General features: G+C 41.6%; 1 protein-coding gene across 1 annotated transcript in view; it reads left to right on the top strand.

The window, feature by feature from the left end:
* LOC106881320 (phosphotriesterase-related protein) overlaps positions 1-1,827 on the top strand; it is a 70,076-nt gene that overhangs the window by 32,959 nt on the left and 35,290 nt on the right. The window lies entirely within an intron of this gene.

Raw genomic sequence — 1,827 nt, 5'->3', positions numbered from 1 at the left:
TATATATATATATATAAATTAGAAATATAAATTGTAATCAGTGAATGTGTTTCACTGAAATAGTATATGTTTGCGAAGGCCTTAACAGATTTCTTCAACCAGCTGGTCGTGCTATTTCAGGCTGATGATGAGCAAAGACTCAGAAACACGTCCCTGAATGCAGGCTGGGCTGGGTGGAGGACTTTGTCTCCCCCTCACAAACATAAGGACACAGGAAATGTGTCAAGGCCGACAGGAAGCGGTCCAGATCCCTAGGGCTAAATAGCAGTAGTATATTCCCTTATTGGGACTGTCACGTTAAGTTGACAATATACAACTACTTTATATATATATATAAAATAATCATCATCATCATTTAATGTCCTCCTTCCATGCTGGCATGGGTTGGATGGTTTGCCAGGAACTGGCCAGAAAGAAGACCACACCAGGCTACTGTGTCTGTTTTGGCATAGTTTTTACAGCCGGATGCCCTTCCAAGTGCCAACCACTTCACAGTGCAGACTGGCTGCTTTTTACATGGCATATAAAGGAATTCACAAACACAGGAAGGTTGTGAAAACAGCTTAGAAAGGGAAGGTTTCTTTCAGTTTCTGCTTATCAAATCCACTCACAAGTCCTTGGTCTGTCCAGAACTATAGTAGAAGACACTTGCCCAATGGGACTGAACCTGGAACCAAGCTTCTTACCACATGGCCACACCTATATATATACATATATATATGTTTAATTGGAAAAAGACGACCATTCTCAAATATAAGAACATATATGTATGTATGTGTGTATGTGTGTGTATGTATGTGAAACAGTAGCACTCACTGATTTGAACTTACACTCCAATGTCTTTATGTGGGACCAAGTCCACAGAGTAAAAAGGGGCTATAAGTGGAATCCTGGTGGGTAAATATAGAAATAATTATGCGAATAAACAAATAAAACTGCTTAGGTTTGTTATAGTAAATATATATATGTACAAGTTGTTGGCACTCCGTCGCTTATGACGTCAAGAGTTCCAGTTGATCCGATCAACGGAACAGCCTGCTTGTGAAATTAACGTGCAAGTGGCTGAGCACTCCACAGTCACGTGTACCCTTAACGCAGTTCTCAGGGATATTAAGCGTGACACATTGGGACAAGGCTGACCCTTTAAATTACAGGCACAACAGAAACAGGAAGTAAGAGTGAGAGAAAGTTGTGGTGGAAGAGTACAGCAGGGTTCACCACCATCCCCTGCTGGAGCCTCGTGGAGCTTTAGGTGTTTTCGCTCAATAAACACTCACAACGCCTGGTCTGGGAATCGAAACCGCGATCCTATGACCACGAGTCCGCTGCCCTAACCACTGGGCCATTGCGCCTTCACACAAGTAGATAGAGAAAAAGCAAAGGCTGAAAATTTTCAGACGATGCATATTCAAGTATAAATATAGAGATATTATATATTAATGGGACAAACTTACACAGAGTACAAACGCTAAGCATTTTGCCACTAAGCATTTTGTCTGGGAGAATTTGAACTCAGAATGTAAAGATGGACAAAATACCTCTGAGCATTTTGCCTGGTATGTTGATGACTCACAGCCTTTTATATATTAAAATAGCATATTTTCCAGTGTACAAGTCATTGTATGTAGTATATAGTGTAATCATCATCATCATCGTTTAACGTCCGTTTTCCATGCTAGCATGGGTTGGACGACTTGACTGAGGACTGGTGAAACCGGATGGCAACACCAGGCTCCAATCTAAATTTGGCAGAGTTTCTACAGCTGGATGCCCTTCCTAACGCCAACCACTCAGAGAGTGTAGTGGGTGCTTTTACGTGTCACCTGC

The sequence above is a fragment of the Octopus bimaculoides genome, chromosome 28, assembly GCF_001194135.2.
Source record: "Octopus bimaculoides isolate UCB-OBI-ISO-001 chromosome 28, ASM119413v2, whole genome shotgun sequence".
Classification (NCBI taxonomy): Eukaryota; Metazoa; Mollusca; class Cephalopoda; order Octopoda; family Octopodidae; genus Octopus; species Octopus bimaculoides.
This window is presented reverse-complemented; position numbering and strand designations above follow the sequence as displayed.